Raw genomic sequence first — 18,110 nt, 5'->3', positions numbered from 1 at the left:
CATTTTGCGGCGGGGGATCGGTTAGGGTTAGGCATCAGTTGATGGGTTAGTTAGGGTCAGTTAGGGTTAGGCATTTTGCGGCAGGGGATCGGATAGGGTTAAGCATTGGTTGAGGGGTCAGTTAGGGTTAGGCATTTTATGGTGGAGGATCGGTTAGGCATTTTGTGGCGGGGGATCGGTTAGGCATTTTGTGGCGGGGGATCGGTTAGGGTTAGGCATCGATTGGAGGGTCAGTTAGGGTCAGGTATTTTGTGGCGGGGGATCGGTTAAGGTTAAGCATTTGTTGAGGGGTCAGTTAGGGTTAGGCATGTTACAGCGGGAGATCGGTTAAGGTTAGGCATCAGTGGAGGGAGATATTTAGAACAGGAGCTGATCCATGCTCTTTGCACCACAGAGGTCTATCAGTGACTTACAGTGACTTACTTGTTACTGTACAGCACAGGGGACGTCCCACCCTCAAATATAGTGCAAAATGATTGGCCCACCAAATGATTTGCCAGTTGCTGACTCACCTACAAGTGCAGACTGATGTTACATTGACCCTTTGGCCATAGTTGTCCTTCAGCTCCCTCAGACAAAGTGAGATCAGTGATATTTGCAACGTTGCCGCAGACAGTCAGCAAGTCCACTCGAAAGTTTCTCGGTGAACGCCCGTCATGGTGATTATGAATTACACATGACATCATCTTGTAATTCCAATTATACAGCATGCTTATTTGACCTGTGACCATAAGAAAGGGCAGTATCATCTCGTATAGCTCATTAACTGATGCCAGACGACCTCCCCAGGGTCAGCGATGAGCTGGAGGTCCACATAAGGAGCACAGGCGGGAGAAATTCCTCCCTTTATGAACGGACAATTAATGATGCAGTGAAGATTCTCTTGTTATGCTCTATTAATAGAGGCGGGATGATCACACAGTGTATTAGTCACACATCTGCTCCGTTATTTTTACCACCCGTCTAGGTCATCTGCAGCATTATGGAATGGGACATGTCTTTAATCAATATAGCCTTATAAAACACATTTTGTGGACCTGTGTGACCACCCTCTGGACTTGAAGGAAATGTCTGGAGGAGGAAGAAAGCGTGGCTACACTTCCGCACCCTTCCCAGCAGCCTCCCTTTGTAGAGGACACTTGAGGCACTTGGTTATATGCTGGTAGCAAGTGGAGACCCTCTGGACCTGGAGGACACGTCTTGAGGAGGAAGAGGGCGTGGCTAGACTATCACTTCCCAGCAACCGCTATATGTAAAGGACACTCGAGGCACCTCATTATATGCTGGTAATAAGTGGAGACCCTCTGGACTTGGAGAACATGTCTGGAAGAGGGCGTGGCTAGACTATCACTTCCCAGCAACCGCTATATGTAAAGGACACTTGAGGCACTTGGTTATATGCTGGTAGCAAGTGGAGACCCTCTGGACCTGGAGGACACGTCTTGAGGAGGAAGAGGGCGTGGCTCGACTATCACTTCCCACCAACCTCTATATGTAAAGGATACTTGAGGCACCTCATTATATGCTGGTAATAAGTGGAGACCCTCTGGGCTTGTAGGTCGTGTCTGGACTGGAGGAGAAAGAGGGCAAGGCTCTAGACTATCACACCCTTCCCAACAGCCTCACCTTGTAGAGCTGAGTTCCCCAACCCTGTCCTCAAGTACCACCAACAGTGCATGTTTTGCAGAAAGCCACAAACATTCACAGGTGAGGTAATTAGCGTCTGAGCAGAGCTGACTAACTACCTCTGTGGATTTCCACAAAATATGCTCTGTTGGTGCCACTTGAGGACAGGGCCGGGAAGCCCTGTTGTAGAGGACAGCTGAGCATGGGTGTAGCAATCTGCCTGAGATAAGGAAATTCTACGACAAGATGGCCGCAGTCACGTCAGAGCAACCAGTGTGGATTATTGTTCTGGAGAGTTCTGAATTTTTACTCAGAAATGCAAAGTGGTTAAAAGGATATATATTTGTCAGCCTCCACATGTCTCTCACTTCAGGTTCCCTTTAAACTGAGGGGATGTTGTGGGGAGGAGGGTTCTCCTTATCTTTAGCTGAGGCAAACTTATTTACCTATAATAAGAGGTTTCTGTAAAACAAGAAAAAAACACTTGATGTAAAAAAAAAAAGGTTAAATAAACAGGGAGAAAAAAGACGCCTTAAGGGGCCCATACACTGGTCGATTTCAGCCTTTGATCGATCGATTGGAAATCGACTGCTGATCGATTGGCCGGTCGATTGATTTGCGGCCAATTTGGATGGATTTGATCTATCTGACAGGATGGAAAATCTAGGTCGATGTGCTGCTGGCAACAGATCGATGGCCTATAGAGTTGCATTGGATCTAATGGTCCTATAATGCATTTAGATCGATTTCCAATAGATTTCATTTTGAAATCTATTGGAAATCTGTTCCTAGAGTGTGGCACACATCAGATAGATTCCTGTCAGATTCCACTTGACAGGCATCAGCCAGAAATCTATCTGATGGTCGCATCTGCTGCAAATCTATAAGTGTATGGCCACTATAATTGTATGGGCACCTTTAAGGCTCATACACATGTCAGATTTTTCAAACAACCAGTCATTTGGACGTCAAATCAGGCATGTGTACAGTCGGTCGTTCAGCTGATAATGCTTGGCGGATCCGTCAAAACCAGCGTTATCAGCTGAACGACTGACTGTACACACACCCGATTTGACGTCCAAATGACCGGTCGTTTGGAAAAATCCGACGTGTGTATGAGCCTTATGAGGGGATCTAATTAACGTATAAATACATCAGAGGGCAATATAATAGCTTGGCGGATGAGCTTTTTGTCCCTAGGCCTTCTCAATGGACTAGAGGACATGATCAGTGCATGAAGGAATAACGTTTTAGCCATTTATTTAGGAAAGGGTTCTTTACAGTAAGAGTGATTAAGATGTGAAATGCATTTCCACAGGAAGTAGTTATGGCAAACTCTATACCTGCATTTAAAGGGGGCTTAAAGTGAATGTTTACCAGATTAAAAAAGAAAATGTCAGATACTCACCTAAGGAGAGGGAAGGCTCGGTCCTAATGAGCCATCCCCCTCCTCTCCCGGTGCCCGGTCCCGCGCAGGATCCCCCGTGGCAGTATTCGACCAGTTCGGTCAAATACTGCCACTTCCGCATGCCTTCGGGTGCTTTCGGAAGCCTTCGGGAGCACTCGGGCTCCCGATGACGCGGCCGCTCCATACTACGCATGCGCGAGCGCCCTCTATGACGCACTCGCGCGTACGTAGTATGGAGCGGCCCGTCTTCGGAAGCCCGAGTGCTCCCGAAGACCTCCGAAGTCCCTGCGGTGGCGGACGCGAACGGGGGAGCCAGCGCAGCACCGAGGGCACCGGGAGAGGAGAGGGAAGGCTCATTAGGACCGAGCCTTCCGTCTCCTTAGGTGAGTATCTGACTTTTTCTTTTTTAATCCGGTACCCACTGGCTTTAAGCCCCATACACACACTCAACATCGGTCTTTTATGCAGCACAGTTATCAAACAACTTTTGTTGTGAAACAAGTTGAAAGAACCAAAAAAACTGTTGGATTGATGTCTTATCAGTTGGTTGAACAATAGCAAACAACTTTTTGGGGTTGTTTTTTGGTTGTTTCAACTTGTTTCACAACAAAAGTTGTTTGATAACTGTGCTGCATAAAAGACCGCTGTTGAGCGTGTGTATGGGACTAGATGCTTTCCTGGCGTTGAAAGACATCCATGGCTACAATTACTAGATGATGCCCAATGATGTTGATCCAGGGATTTTATCTGATTGCCATCTGGAGTCGGGAAGGAATTTTTCCCTTTTGGGGCTAATTGGACCATGCCTTGTAAGGGTTTTTCGCCTTCCTCTGGATCAGCAGGGATATGTGAGGGAGCAGGCTGGTGTTGTACCTTCCTCTGGATCAGCAGGGATATGTGAGGGAGCAGGCTGGTGTTGTACCTTCCTCTGGATCAGCAGGGATATGTGAGGGAGCAGGCTGGTGTTGTACCTTCCTCTGGATCAGCAAGGATATGTGAGGGAGCAGGCTGGTGTTGTACCTTCCTCTGGATCAGCAGGGATATGTGAGGGAGCAGGCTGGTGTTGTGCCTTCCTCTGGATCAGCAGGGATATGTGAGGGTGCAGGCTGGTGTTGTGCCTTCCTCTGGATCAGCAGGGATATGTGAGGGAGCAGGCTGGTGTTGTACCTTCCTCTGGATCAGCAGGGATATGTGAGGGTGCAGGCTGGTGTTGTATCATCCTCTGGATCAGCAGGGATATGTGAGGGAGCAGGCTGGTGTACCTTCCTCTGGATCAGCAGGGATATGTGAGGGAGCAGGCAGGTGTTGTACCTTCCTCTGGATCAGCAGGGATATGTGAGGGAGCAGGCTGGTGTTGTACCTCCCTCTGGATCAGCAGGGATATGTGAGGGAGCAGGCTGGTGTTGTGCCTTCCTCTGCATCAGCAGGGATATGTGAGGGAGCAGGCTGGTGTTGTACCTTCCTCTGAATCAGCAGGGATATGTGAGGGAGCAGGCTGGTGTTGTGCCTTCCTCTGGATCAGCAGGGATATGTGAGGGAGCAGGCTGGTGTTGTACCTTCCTCTGGATCAGCAGGGATATGTGAGGGAGCAGGATGGTGTTGTGCCTTCCTCTGGATCAGCAGGGATATGTGAGGGTGCAGGCTGGTGTTGTGCCTTCCTCTGGATCAGCAGGGATATGTGAGGGTGCAGGCTGGTGTTGTGCCTTCCTCTGGATCAGCAGGGATATGTGAGGGAGCAGGCTGGTGTTGTACCTTCCTCTGGATCAGCAGGGATATGTGAGGGAGCAGGTTGGTGTTGTGCCTTCCTCTGGATCAGCAGAGATATGTGAGGGTGCAGGCTGGTGTTGTGCCTTCCTCTGGATCAGCAGGGATATGTGAGGGTGCAGGCTGGTGTTGTATCATCCTCTGGATCAGCAGGGATATGTGAGGGTGCAGGCTGGTGTTGTGCCTTCCTTTGGATCAACAGGGATATATGAGGGTGCAGGCTGGTGTTGTTCCTTCCTCTGGACCAGTAGGGATATGTGAGGGTGCAGGCTGGTGTTGTGTCTTCCTCTGGATCAGCAGGGATATGTGAGGGAGCAGGCTGGTGTTGTGCCTTCCTCTGGATCAGCAGGGATATGTGAGGGAGCAGGCTGGTGTTGTGCCTTCCTCTGGATCATCAGGGATATGTGAGGGAGCAGGCTGGTGTTGTGCCTTCCTCTGGATCAGCAGGGATATGTGAGGGAGAAGGCTGGTGTTGTGCCTTCCTCTGGATCAGCAGGGATATGTGAGGGAGCAGGCTGGTGTTGTGCCTTCCTCTGGATCAGCAGGAATATGTGAGGGAGCAGGCTGGTGTTGTACCTTCCTCTGGATCAGCAGGGATATGTGAGGGAGCAGGCTGGTGTTGTGCCTTCCTCTGGATCAGCAGGGATATGTGAGGGAGCAGGCTGGTGTTGTACCTTCCTCTGGATCAGCAGGGATATGGATCAGCAGGGATATGTGAGGGAGCAGGATGGTGTTGTGCCTTCCTCTGGATCAGCAGGGATATGTGAGGGTGCAGGCTGGTGTTGTGCCTTCCTCTGGATCAGCAGGGATATGTGAGGGTGCAGGCTGGTGTTGTGCCTTCCTCTGGATCAGCAGCGATATGTGAGGGAGCAGGCTGGTGTTGTACCTTCCTCTGGATCAGCAGGGATATGTGAGGGTGCAGGCTGGTGTTGTATCATCCTCTGGATCAGCAGGGATATGTGAGGGTGCAGGCTGGTGTTGTGCCTTCCTCTGGATCAACAGGGATATGTGAGGGTGCAGGCTGGTGTTGTTCCTTCCTCTGGACCAGTAGGGATATGTGAGGGTGCAGGCTGGTGTTGTGTCTTCCTCTGGATCAGCAGGGATATGTGAGGGAGCAGGCTGGTGTTGTGCCTTCCTCTGGATCAGCAGGGATATGTGAGGGAGCAGGCTGGTGTTGTGCCTTCCTCTGGATCAGCAGGGATATGTGAGGGAGCAGGCTGGTGTTGTGCCTTCCTCTGGATCAGCAGGGATATGTGAGGGAGCAGGCTGGTGTTGTACCTTCCTCTGGATCAGCAGGGATATGTGAGGGAGCAGGCTGGTGTTGTACCTTCCTCTGGATCAGCAGGGATATGTGAGGGAGCAGGCTGGTGTTGTGCCTTCCTCTGGATCAGCAGGGATATGTGAGGGAGCAGGCTGGTGTTGTACCTTCCTCTGGATCAGCAGGGATATGTGAGAGAGCAGGCTGGTGTTGTGCCTTCCTCTGGATCAGCAGGGATATGTGAGGGAGCAGGCTGGTGTTGTACCTTCCTCTGGATCAGCAGGGATATGTGAGGGAGCAGGATGGTGTTGTGCCTTCCTCTGGATCAGCAGGGATATGTGAGGGTGCAGGCTGGTGTTGTGTCTTCCTCTAGATCAGCAGGGATATGTGAGGGTGCAGGCTGGTGTTGTGCCTTCCTCTGGATCAGCAGGGATATGTGAGGGAGCAGGCTGGTGTTGTACCTTCCTCTGGATCAGCAGGGATATGTGAGGGTGCAGGCTGGTGTTGTATCATCCTCTGGATCAGCAGGGATATGTGAGGGTGCAGGCTGGTGTTGTGCCTTCCTCTGGATCAACAGGGATATGTGAGGGTGCAGGCTGGTGTTGTTCCTTCCTCTGGACCAGTAGGGATATGTGAGGGTGCAGGCTGGTGTTGTGTCTTCCTCTGGATCAGCAGGGATATGTGAGGGAGCAGGCTGGTGTTGTGCCTTCCTCTGGATCAGCAGGGATATGTGAGGGAGCAGGCTGGTGTTGTGCCTTCCTCTGGATCAGCAGGGATATGTGAGGGTGCAGGCTGGTGTTGTGCCTTCCTCTGGATCAGCAGGGATATGTGAGGGAGCAGGCTGGTGTTGTGCCTTCCTCTGGATCAGCAGGGATATGTGAGGGTGCAGGATGGTGTTGTACCTTCCTCTGGATCAGCAGGGATATGTGAGGGTGCAGGCTGGTGTTGTACCTTCCTCTGGATCAGCAGGGATATGTGAGGGAGCAGGCTGGTGTTGTGCCTTCCTCTGGATCAGCAGGGATATGTGAGGGTGCAGGCTGGTGTTGTGCCTTCCTCTGGATTAGCAGGGATATGTGAGGGTGCAGGCTGGTGTTGTGCCTTCCTCTGGATCAGCAGGGATATGTGAGGGTGCAGGCTGGTGTTGTGCCTTCCTCTGGATCAGCAGGGATATGTGAGGGTGCAGGCTGATGTTGTGCCTTCCTCTGGATTAGCAGGGATATGTGAGGGTGCAGGCTGGTGTTGTGCCTTCCTCTGGATCAGCAGGGATATGTGAGGGTGCAGGCTGGTGTTGTGCCTTCCTCTGGATCAGCAGGGATATGTGAGGGAGCAGGCTGGTGTTGTGCCTACCTCTGGATCAGCAGGGATATGTGACGGTGCAGGCTGGTGTTGTGCCTTCCTCTGGATCAGCAGGGTTATGTGAGGGTGCAGGCTGGTGTTGTACCTTCCTCTGGATCAGCAGGGATATGTGAGGGAGCAGGCTGGTGTTGTGCCTTCCTCTGGATCAGCAGGGATATGTGAGGGTGCAGGCTGGTGTTGTGCCTTCCTCTGGATTAGCAGGGATATGTGAGGGTGCAGGCTGGTGTTGTGCCTTCCTCTGGATCAGCAGGGATATGTGAGGGTGCAGGCTGGTGTTGTGCCTTCCTCTGGATCAGCAGGGATATGTGAGGGTGCAGGCTGATGTTGTGCCTTCCTCTGGATTAGCAGGGATATGTGAGGGTGCAGGCCGGTGTTGTGCCTTCCTCTGGATCAGCAGGGATATGTGAGGGTGCAGGCTGGTGTTGTGCCTTCCTCTGGATCAGCAGGGATATGTGAGGGAGCAGGCTGGTGTTGTGCCTACCTCTGGATCAGCAGGGATATGTGACGGTGCAGGCTGGTGTTGTGCCTTCCTCTGGATCAGCAGGGATATGTGAGGGTGCAGGCTGGTGCTGTGCCTTCCTCTGGATCAGCAGGGATATGTGAGGGAGCAGGCTGGTGTTGTGCCTTCCTCTGGATCAGCAGGGATATGTGAGGGAGCAGGCTGGTGTTGTGCCTTTCTCTGGATCAGCAGGGATATGTGAAGGTGCAGGCTGGTGTTGTGCCTTCCTCTGGATTAGCAGGGATATGTGAGGGTGCAGGCTGGTGTTGTGCCTTCCTCTGGATCAGCAGGGATATGTGAGGGAGCAGGCTGGTGTTGTAGCTTCCTCTGGATCAGCAGGGATATGTGAGGGTGCAGGCTGGTGTTGTGCCTTCCTCTGGATCAGCAGGGATATGTGAGGGAGCAGGCTGGTGTTGTAGCTTCCTCTGGATCAGCAGGGATATGTGAGGGAGCAGGCTGGTGTTGTGCCTTCCTCTGGATTAGCAGGGATATGTGAGGGTGCAGGCTGGTGTTGTGCCTTCCTCTGGATCAGCAGGGATATGTGAGGGTGCAGGCTGGTGTTGTACCTTCCTCTGGATCAGCAGGGATATGTGAGGGTGCAGGCTGGTGTTGTGCCTTCCTCTGGATCAGCAGGGATATGTGAGGGTGCAGGCTGGTGTTGTACCTTCCTCTGGATCAGCAGGGATATGTGAGGGTGCAGGCTGGTGTTGTGCCTTCCTCTGGATTAGCAGGGATATGTGAGGGTGCAGGCTGGTGTTGTGCCTTCCTCTGGATCAGCAGGGATATGTGAGGGTGCAGGCTGGTGTTGTGCCTTCCTCTGGATCAGCAGGGATACGTGAGGGTGCAGGCTGGTGTTGTGCCTTCCTCTGGATTAGCAGGGATATGTGAGGGTGCAGGCTGGTGTTGTGCCTTCCTCTGGATCAGCAGGGATATGTGAGGGAGCAGGCTGGTGTTGTGCCTTCCTCTGGATCAGCAGGGATATGTGAGGGAGCAGGCTGGTGTTGTGCCTTCCTCTGGATCAGCAGGGATATGTGAGGGAGCAGGCTGGTGTTGTGCCTTCCTCTGGATCAGCAGGGATATGTGAGGGAGCAGGCTGGTGTACCTTCCTCTGGATCAGCAGGGATATGTGAGGGAGCAGGCTGGTGTACCTTCCTCTGGATCAGCAGGGATATGTGAGGGAGCAGGCTGGTGCACCTTCCTCTGGATCAGCAGGGATATGTGAGGGTACAGTCTGGTGTTGTGCCTTCCTCTGGATCAGCAGGGATATGTGAGGGTGCAGGCTGGTGTTGTACCTTCCTCTGGATCAGCAGGGATATGTGAGGGAGCAGGCTGGTGTTGTGTCTTCCTCTGGATCAGCAGGGATATGTGAGGGAGCAGGCTGGTGATGTGCCTTCCTCTGGATCAGCAGGGATATGTGAGGGAGCAGGCTGGTGTACCTTCCTCTGGATCAGCAGGGATATGTGAGGGAGCAGGCTGGTGTACCTTCCTCTGGATCAGCAGGGATATGTGAGGGTACAGTCTGGTGTTGTGTCTTCCTCTGGATCAGCAGGGATATGTGAGGGTGCAGGCTGGTGTTGTACCTTCCTCTGGATCAGCAGGGATATGTGAGGGAGCAGGCTGGTGTTGTGTCTTCCTCTGGATCAGCAGGGATATGTGAGGGAGCAGGCTGGTGTACCTTCCTCTGGATCAGCAGGAATATGTGAGGGAGCAGGCTGGTGTTGTACCTTCCTCTGGATCAGCAGGGATATGTGAGGGAGAAGGCTGGTGTTGTACCTTCCTCTGGATCAGCAGGGATATGTGAGAGAGCAGGCTGGTGTTGTGCCTTCCTCTGGATCAGCAGGGATATGTGAGGGAGCAGGCTGGTGTTGTACCTTCCTCTGGATCAGCAGGGATATGTGAGGGAGCAGGATGGTGTTGTGCCTTCCTCTGGATCAGCAGGGATATGTGAGGGTGCAGGCTGGTGTTGTGCCTTCCTCTGGATCAGCAGGGATATGTGAGGGTGCAGGCTGGTGTTGTGCCTTCCTCTGGATCAGCAGGGATATGTGAGGGAGCAGGCTGGTGTTGTACCTTCCTCTGGATCAGCAGGGATATGTGAGGGTGCAGGCTGGTGTTGTATCATCCTCTGGATCAGCAGGGATATGTGAGGGTGCAGGCTGGTGTTGTGCCTTCCTCTGGATCAACAGGGATATGTGAGGGTGCAGGCTGGTGTTGTTCCTTCCTCTGGACCAGTAGGGATATGTGAGGGTGCAGGCTGGTGTTGTGTCTTCCTCTGGATCAGCAGGGATATGTGAGGGAGCAGGCTGGTGTTGTGCCTTCCTCTGGATCAGCAGGGATATGTGAGGGAGCAGGCTGGTGTTGTGCCTTCCTCTGGATCAGCAGGGATATGTGAGGGTGCAGGCTGGTGTTGTGCCTTGCCTTCCTCTGGATCAGCAGGGATATGTGAGGGAGCAGGCTGGTGTTGTGCCTTCCTCTGGATCAGCAGGGATATGTGAGGGTGCAGGATGGTGTTGTACCTTCCTCTGGATCAGCAGGGATATGTGAGGGTGCAGGCTGGTGTTGTACCTTCCTCTGGATCAGCAGGGATATGTGAGGGAGCAGGCTGGTGTTGTGCCTTCCTCTGGATCAGCAGGGATATGTGAGGGTGCAGGCTGGTGTTGTGCCTTCCTCTGGATTAGCAGGGATATGTGAGGGTGCAGGCTGGTGTTGTGCCTTCCTCTGGATCAGCAGGGATATGTGAGGGTGCAGGCTGGTGTTGTGCCTTCCTCTGGATCAGCAGGGATATGTGAGGGTGCAGGCTGATGTTGTGCCTTCCTCTGGATTAGCAGGGATATGTGAGGGTGCAGGCTGGTGTTGTGCCTTCCTCTGGATCAGCAGGGATATGTGAGGGTGCAGGCTGGTGTTGTGCCTTCCTCTGGATCAGCAGGGATATGTGAGGGAGCAGGCTGGTGTTGTGCCTACCTCTGGATCAGAAGGGATATGTGACGGTGCAGGCTGGTGTTGTGCCTTCCTCTGGATCAGCAGGGATATGTGAGGGTGCAGGCTGGTGTTGTACCTTCCTCTGGATCAGCAGGGATATGTGAGGGAGCAGGCTGGTGTTGTGCCTTCCTCTGGATCAGCAGGGATATGTGAGGGTGCAGGCTGGTGTTGTGCCTTCCTCTGGATTAGCAGGGATATGTGAGGGTGCAGGCTGGTGTTGTGCCTTCCTCTGGATCAGCAGGGATATGTGAGGGTGCAGGCTGGTGTTGTGCCTTCCTCTGGATCAGCAGGGATATGTGAGGGTGCAGGCTGATGTTGTGCCTTCCTCTGGATTAGCAGGGATATGTGAGGGTGCAGGCTGGTGTTGTGCCTTCCTCTGGATCAGCAGGGATATGTGAGGGTGCAGGCTGGTGTTGTGCCTTCCTCTGGATCAGCAGGGATATGTGAGGGAGCAGGCTGGTGTTGTGCCTACCTCTGGATCAGCAGGGATATGTGACGGTGCAGGCTGGTGTTGTGCCTTCCTCTGGATCAGCAGGGATATGTGAGGGTGCAGGCTGGTGCTGTGCCTTCCTCTGGATCAGCAGGGATATGTGAGGGAGCAGGCTGGTGTTGTGCCTTCCTCTGGATCAGCAGGGATATGTGAGGGTGCAGGCTGGTGTTGTGCCTTCCTCTGGATCAGCAGGGATATGTGAGGGAGCAGGCTGGTGTTGTGCCTTTCTCTGGATCAGCAGGGATATGTGAAGGTGCAGGCTGGTGTTGTGCCTTCCTCTGGATTAGCAGGGATATGTGAGGGTGCAGGCTGGTGTTGTGCCTTCCTCTGGATCAGCAGGGATATGTGAGGGAGCAGGCTGGTGTTGTAGCTTCCTCTGGATCAGCAGGGATATGTGAGGGTGCAGGCTGGTGTTGTGCCTTCCTCTGGATCAGCAGGGATATGTGAGGGAGCAGGCTGGTGTTGTAGCTTCCTCTGGATCAGCAGGGATATGTGAGGGAGCAGGCTGGTGTTGTGCCTTCCTCTGGATTAGCAGGGATATGTGAGGGTGCAGGCTGGTGTTGTGCCTTCCTCTGGATCAGCAGGGATATGTGAGGGTGCAGGCTGGTGTTGTACCTTCCTCTGGATCAGCAGGGATATGTGAGGGTGCAGGCTGGTGTTGTGCCTTCCTCTGGATCAGCAGGGATATGTGAGGGTGCAGGCTGGTGTTGTACCTTCGTCTGGATCAGCAGGGATATGTGAGGGTGCAGGCTGGTGTTGTGCCTTCCTCTAGATTAGCAGGGATATGTGAGGGTGCAGGCTGGTGTTGTGCCTTCCTCTGGATCAGCAGGGATATGTGAGGGTGCAGGCTGGTGTTGTGCCTTCCTCTGGATCAGCAGGGATACGTGAGGGTGCAGGCTGGTGTTGTGCCTTCCTCTGGATTAGCAGGGATATGTGAGGGTGCAGGCTGGTGTTGTGCCTTCCTCTGGATCAGCAGGGATATGTGAGGGAGCAGGCTGGTGTTGTGCCTTCCTCTGGATCAGCAGGGATATGTGAGGGAGCAGGCTGGTGTTGTGCCTTCCTCTGGATCAGCAGGGATATGTGAGGGAGCAGGCTGGTGTTGTGCCTTCCTCTGGATCAGCAGGGATATGTGAGGGAGCAGGCTGGTGTACCTTCCTCTGGATCAGCAGGGATATGTGAGGGAGCAGGCTGGTGTACCTTCCTCTGGATCAGCAGGGATATGTGAGGGAGCAGGCTGGTGTACCTTCCTCTGGATCAGCAGGGATATGTGAGGGTACAGTCTGGTGTTGTGCCTTCCTCTGGATCAGCAGGGATATGTGAGGGTGCAGGCTGGTGTTGTACCTTCCTCTGGATCAGCAGGGATATGTGAGGGAGCAGGCTGGTGTTGTGTCTTCCTCTGGATCAGCAGGGATATGTAAGGGAGCAGGCTGGTGATGTGCCTTCCTCTGGATCAGCAGGGATATGTGAGGGAGCAGGCTGGTGTACCTTCCTCTGGATCAGCAGGGATATGTGAGGGAGCAGGCTGGTGTACCTTCCTCTGGATCAGCAGGGATATGTGAGGGTACAGTCTGGTGTTGTGTCTTCCTCTGGATCAGCAGGGATATGTGAGGGTGCAGGCTGGTGTTGTACCTTCCTCTGGATCAGCAGGGATATGTGAGGGAGCAGGCTGGTGTTGTGTCTTCCTCTGGATCAGCAGGGATATGTGAGGGAGCAGGCTGGTGTACCTTCCTCTGGATCAGCAGGGATATGTGAGGGAGCAGGCTGGTGTTGTACCTTCCTCTGGATCAGCAGGGATATGTGAGGGAGAAGGCTGGTGTTGTACCTTCCTCTGGATCAGCAGGGATATGTGAGGGTGCAGGCTGGTGTTGTGCCTTCCTCTGGATCAGCAGGGATATGTGAGTGTGCAGGCTGGTGTTGTACCTTCCTCTGGATCAGCAGGGATATGTGAGGGTGCAGGCTGGTGTTGTACCTTCCTCTGGATCAGCAGGGATATGTGAGGGAGCAGGCTGGTGTTGTGGCTTCCTCAGGATCAGCAGGGATATGTGAGGGAGCAGGCTGGTGTTGTGCCTTCCTCTGGATCAGCAGGGATATGGGAGGGAGCAGGCTTCTGTTGTGCCTTCCTCTGGATCAGCAGAGATATGTGAGGGTGCAGACTGGTGTTGTGCCTTCCTCTGGATCAGCAGGGATAGGTGAGGGAGCAGACTGGTGTTGTGCCTTCCTCTGGATCAGCAGGGATATGTGAGGGAGCTGGCTGGTGTTGTACCTTCCTCTGGATCAGCAGGGATATGTGAGGGTGCAGGCTGATGTTGTGCCTTCCTCTGGATCAGCAGGGATATGTGAGGGTGCAGGCTGGTGTTGTACCTTCCTCTGGATCAGCAGGGATATGTGAGGGAGCAGGCTGGTGTTGTGGCTTCCTCTGGATCAGCAGGGATATGTGAGGGTGCAGGCTGATGTTGTGCCTTCCTCTGGATCAGCAGGGATATGTGAGGGTGCAGGCTGGTGTTGTACCTTCCTCTGGATCAGCAGGGATATGTGAGTGTGCAGGCTGGTGTTGTACCTTCCTCTGGATCAGCAGGGATATGTGAGGGTGTAGGCTGGTGTTGTACCTTCCTCTGGATCAGCAGGGATATGTGAGGGAGCAGGCTGGTGTTGTGGCTTCCTCAGGATCAGCAGGGATATGTGAGGGAGCAGGCTGGTGTTGTGCCTTCCTCTGGATCAGCAGGGATATGGGAGGGAGCAGGCTGCTGTTGTGCCTTCCTCTGGATCAGCAGAGATATGTGAGGGTGCAGACTGGTGTTGTGCCTTCCTCTGGATCAGCAGGGATAGGTGAGGGAGCAGACTGGTGTTGTGCCTTCCTCTGGATCAGCAGGGATATGTGAGGGAGCTGGCTGGTGTTGTACCTTCCTCTGGATCAGCAGGGATATGTGAGTGTGCAGGCTGGTGTTGTACCTTCCTCTGGATCAGCAGGGATATGTGAGGGTGCAGGCTGGTGTTGTACCTTCCTCTGGATCAGCAGGGATATGTGAGGGAGCAGGCTGGTGTTGTGGCTTCCTCAGGATCAGCAGGGATATGTGAGGGAGCAGGCTGATGTTGTGCCTTCCTCTGGATCAGCAGGGATATGTGAGGGTGCAGACTGGTGTTGTGCCTTCCTCTGGATCAGCAGGGATAGGTGAGGGAGCAGACTGGTGTTGTGCCTTCCTCTGGATCAGCAGGGATATGTGAGGGAGCTGGCTGGTGTTGTACCTTCCTCTGGATCAGCAGGGATATGTGAGGGTGCAGGCTGGTGTTGTACCTTCCTCTGGATCAGCAGGGATATGTGAGGGAGCAGGCTGGTGTTGTGCCTTCCTCTGGATCAGTAGGGATATGTGAGGGAGCAGGCTGGTGTTGTACCTTCCTCTGGATCAGCAGGGATATGTGAGGGAGCAGGCTGGTGGTGTGCCTTCCTCTGGATCAGCAGGGATAGGTGAGGGAGCAGGCTGGTGTTGTGCCTTCCTCTGGATCAGCAGGGATATGTGAGGGTGCAGGCTGGTGTTGTGCCTTCCTCTGGATCGGCAGGGATATGTGAGGGAGCAGGCTGGTGTTGTGCCTTCCTCTGGATCAGCAGGGATAGGTGAGGGAGCAGGCTGGTGTTGTGCCTTCCTCTGGATCAGCAGGGATATGTGAGGGAGCTGGCTGGTGTTGTACCTTCCTCTGGATCAGCAGGGATATGTGAGGGAGCAGGCTGGTGTTGTACCTTCCTCTGGATCAGCAGGGATATGTGAGGGAGCAGGCTGGTGGTGTGCCTTCCTCTGGATCATCAGGGATAGGTGAGGGAGCAGGCTGGTGTTGTGCCTTCCTCTGGATCAGCAGGGATATGTGAGAGTGCAGGCTGGTGTTGTACTTTGTTCTCTGGTTGAACTCGATGGACGTATGTCTTTTTTCAACCCAAGTAACTGTAACAATGTAACTATATAAACATTATTTCTGTAAAATGTCCGGTACCTTTCTTCATTTCTGAGGCTGAGGAGTTTGGCCGTTGCTAATTAGCCTCGCTAGATACTATAAGGCTGTCTCTCTTCTTGGCCAGAGCTTTGGCTGTTTTGATGCAGGATGAAGGCGGACGGCTGGGATCTGCAGGGAGGGAGGACATTAAACATGATAGTGATGTCTACACGACCACAAAACTCCACAAACATAAATATTGCATCACGCAACATTGAAACCCAACCAAGATTCATTTCCTGGCTGCTCTGTAGCGATTTAAAGAGCAGAAAATCAAACTGATGGAAGGATCTCCTGTTTCCCCGCACGTTAGATTCAATTGCGGATAAATCGGATGAATGGGTCCAGTCAAGTGGATTATTTACTGGAAAACCGGCACAGAAACAACCTCTGGAGGATGTCGCGGTTAAACCACAGACGTCCCCCCTCTCCCCGTGTCAGAGATGTGGAGCCCAGCGCCGGCCGCCGTTCTGGCAAAGCGAGTGTGAGAACCTGTCATTAATGCTATGAATGCAGGTTTATTAATGAAATCACATTCATGGAGTACAATTATTTGGGCACAAAAGTCTTGCAGGGTCTCTACAACAGAGTTGTGGGGTGATTAGTCAAATCTGCACAATGTACACAGCCCCGGACTATGTATATACAGCTGAAGGGGGGGGGGATACAGGCTGACACGTCACAATCGGACGCTACAATTCGGTCAGGCAATGGCTACTAATATTGGGCCCCGTCTCTTTCCCTTGAGTGTTTGGGCTAATCTTTAAAACAAAATGCAGAGCGAGTATGAACTGCGCATGCACAGTGAAAGAAAGTGCGCATGAAATCTCGCGCTCACGCGTTTCAGAACTGCGTCTACGCATTTATCACTTGCCCGGTGTCACTTGGGGAATTAAGTATTCGACTGGAGGGTTCCGTTGATATGTAGAAGCGAGGGGCAGGCAAAGGGGGGACCCCACTAGACAGTGAGCAGTGGCAGACTCTCAGAATAATAATCCACACTGGTTGCTCTGACGTGACTGCGGCCATCTTGTCTAAGGGTTTCCTTATCTAAGGCAGACACAGGCCACAGAGACACAGACCCAGACTTTACAAGTGGCAATAAAACGTGAGGCCTGGCGGGGAGCACATGGATTATGTCTGCAGATCTCTCTGTGTGGATTATTTACTAAACAGAGTCCGCCATGTACACAATGCATAAATTTACCTTATTGGCCCATATATATCAGGACTTCTCTGAGGCCCGGGGTCTGGTCTCACCAAACGGAGGAATTTACAAGGCTTTCTCCCCAAGGACAAGGGCCCTCTTATCATCCCAGCCAGCTAAAGGAAAACCCCGCCAAGATCAATGTTAAACGGCTCGCCATAAATGTGTCCAGCTAATGAAAGGCAGAGGCAGCATCAGCCCAGGATGAGAGGAGCCTGCTGCACTTTATGAGGACCTGTTTACCTGAATCCTGAACCTGGGATTACAGAGAGGGGGGGCAGGCAGGTGGCCGGGGGAAGGCTCTATAATGTGTGAGATAAGGAGAGCAGCTAATTGGGTCAGGATGTGAAGGAATGTGAGAGTCTCAGGAGTACCTCCATAACCTACACATACTGCAGGTAACTGCTTCACTGCTGGAGAATACAGGCCTGTGCCCCAGATATCTCTCTGCTATTATACAGCACTCTATACTGGGAGAGAACTCAGCTTAGCCATACACTTGACTGTACTGTGCTGCTGGAGGACTCCTTCCTCTAACTCTCCTCTCCTGATATACTCGGTGCTGCTGGAGGACTCTGCTCCTTCCTCTAACTCTCCTCTCCTGATATACTCTGTGCTGCTGGAGGACTCTACTCCTCCCTCTCCTGATATACTCTGTGCTGCTGGAGGACTCCTTCCTCTAACTCTCCTCTCCTGATATACTCGGTGCTGCTGGAGGACTCTGCTCCTTCCTCTAACTCTCCTCTCCTGATATACTCTGAGCTGCTGGAGGACTCTGCTCCTTCCTCTATCTAACTCTGCTCTCCTGATATACTCTGTGCTGCTGGAGGACTCTGCTCCTTCCTCTAACTCTCCTCTCCTGATATACTATGTGCTGCTGGAGGACTCTGCTCCTTCCTCCAACTCTCCTCTCCTGATACACTCTGTGCTGCTGGAGGACTCTGCTCCTCCCTCTAACTCTCCTCTCCTGATATACTCTGTGCTGCTGGAGGTCTCTGCTCCTTCCTCTAACTCTCCTCTCCTGATATACTCTGTGCTGCTGGAGGACTCCTTCCTCTAACTCTCCTCTCCTGATATACTCGGTGCTGCTGGAGGACTCCTTCCTCTAACTCTCCTCTCCTGATATACTCGGTGCTGCTGGAGGACTCTGCTCCTTCCTCTAACTCTCCTCTCCTGATATACTCTGTGCTGCTGGAGGACTCTGCTCCTTCCTCTATCTAACTCTCCTGATATACTCTGTGCTGCTGGAGGACCCTGCTCCTTCCTCTAACCCTCCTCTCCTGATATACTCTGTGCTGCTGGAGGACTCTGCTCCTCCCTCTAACTCTCCTCTCCTGATATACTCTGTGCTGCTGGAGGTCTCTGCTCCTTCCTCTAACTCTCCTCTCCTGATATACTCTGTGCTGCTGGAGGACTCCTTCCTCTAACTCTCCTCTCCTGATATACTCGGTGCTGCTGGAGGACTCCTTCCTCTAACTCTCCTCTCCTGATATACTCGGTGCTGCTGGAGGACTCTGCTCCTTCCTCTAACTCTCCTCTCCTGAT

The 18,110-nt window shown here is 53.0% G+C and overlaps 1 long non-coding RNA gene across 3 annotated transcripts in view; it reads right to left on the bottom strand.

Annotated features, from left to right (window-relative positions):
• Nucleotides 1–2,013: 2,013 nt before the first annotated feature.
• LOC137541491 (uncharacterized) overlaps nucleotides 2,014–18,110 on the bottom strand; it is a 224,988-nt gene continuing 208,891 nt past the window's right edge. For all 3 annotated transcript variants that reach the window (XR_011025178.1, XR_011025177.1, XR_011025179.1), the window contains 2 exons: nucleotides 15,359–15,487; nucleotides 2,014–2,088 (listed from right to left, as the gene is read on the bottom strand). This is a non-coding gene — a long non-coding RNA (uncharacterized lncRNA). The remainder of the gene's footprint in view (nucleotides 2,089–15,358; nucleotides 15,488–18,110) is intronic.

This window comes from Hyperolius riggenbachi, chromosome 12 (genome assembly GCF_040937935.1).
Source record: "Hyperolius riggenbachi isolate aHypRig1 chromosome 12, aHypRig1.pri, whole genome shotgun sequence".
Classification (NCBI taxonomy): domain Eukaryota; kingdom Metazoa; phylum Chordata; class Amphibia; order Anura; family Hyperoliidae; genus Hyperolius; species Hyperolius riggenbachi.
The sequence above is the reverse complement of the archived record's forward strand: the minus strand, read 5'-3'. Positions and strand labels throughout refer to the sequence as shown.